Source organism: Aplysia californica, unplaced genomic scaffold (assembly GCF_000002075.1).
Source record: "Aplysia californica isolate F4 #8 unplaced genomic scaffold, AplCal3.0 scaffold00643, whole genome shotgun sequence".
In the NCBI taxonomy this organism is placed as follows: Eukaryota; Metazoa; Mollusca; class Gastropoda; order Aplysiida; family Aplysiidae; genus Aplysia; species Aplysia californica.
In genome coordinates this window covers 28,952-30,205 of record NW_004797913.1, presented here as the reverse complement: position 1 = coordinate 30,205, position 1,254 = coordinate 28,952, and positions in this window count along the sequence as shown.

Below are 1,254 nucleotides of genomic sequence, written 5' to 3'. Positions count from 1 at the left end.
TCTCTCTCTCTCTCTCTCTCTCTCTCTCTCTCTCTCTCTCTCTCTCTCTCTGTGTCTCTCTCGCTCTTTCTCTTAGAGAATAAAGAGCGGAAAAAAAGCAGACGATGTTGGCGACATCTTTCTTTCAGCTGAACGTTGGTCCCCCCAAGAATTTTAACGGAGCTTAAGAAAAAAGATAGCTGGGGACATCCACTGCCATCCTCCTTGTTAGGAATATAGACGGAATATGGTCGCTTGCACGAGGGGACTATCCCAAAAAATGCTGTTTTGAGAAAATCGAAGGTACAGTTTTTGCCCCTTGTTCAGTTTCTTTAAAAGACAAGAAGAGTTTTCTCTATAACTAAACAAATATAAACACCAATAAAACCAAACTTCTCCTATAGGTAGGGCAATGCCCACTTTTGGCGTAGGTAAAGATTTCTGGAAATCCCCGAAATCTGGGTTAGCCCGCTTGTCCTTAGCATACCGGGGACTCTCGTGGCCTAGAGGTTAAGGTGTTCGCCTCTTATTCAAAGGTCCTAGGTTCGAAACTGGGTTGCAACCGAAACATTTTATTCTCTAAAACTGTCTCATTTCACCTCCTTTCCTGCTCTCTGGAAATGTTCTGTCGTCTGCTTTCGTCTCCTCTTTCTGCCCCCCACCCCCTCACCTCATTTGCCCCCTCCTCTGGGCTCGTGACTCTTTCTGCATCTTTCTACTGCTACTCATAGGCTCCTTCTTACTGCTGTCTTTCTGCCACAACCCTGATCTTCTTGTTGAAAAAATCTACCCCTAGCCTTCTCGGACAAGGGCGAAAAACCTCAGAGGGCCCGTGTTCAGGTTGCGCACGTTAAAGATCCCTTGGTGGTCTAAAATCGACAAGAGTAGGCTTTGGCCGCCACACGGGCACAATTCAAAATTTCCTACAAACTGAAATAGTTAAGTATGTCCCACGCGCTCGTATTATTACCTTATGCAGTTGCGAGCGCCGTAAAACGCTTACAAAAAAAGACAGATTATGTAGAAAACAAAGTCCCTGTATTTCATTAGTAAAAAGGCTTCAAGCTGAGCGAACCACTTGACCAATTTGCTGGCCGTTAACCCTTGAGGGGATGTCCCGAGTTTTTTTAATCTGGAGTAGATCTATAGGATACATGGAGTTGAACTTGTCTGGAGTTGAAGTATTCATTCATGTGTTTGTGTATTTAGTGTGTGTGTGAGTGTGTGAGTGCGTGTGTGTGTGAGTGTGTGTGTGTGTGTGTGTGTGTGTGTGTG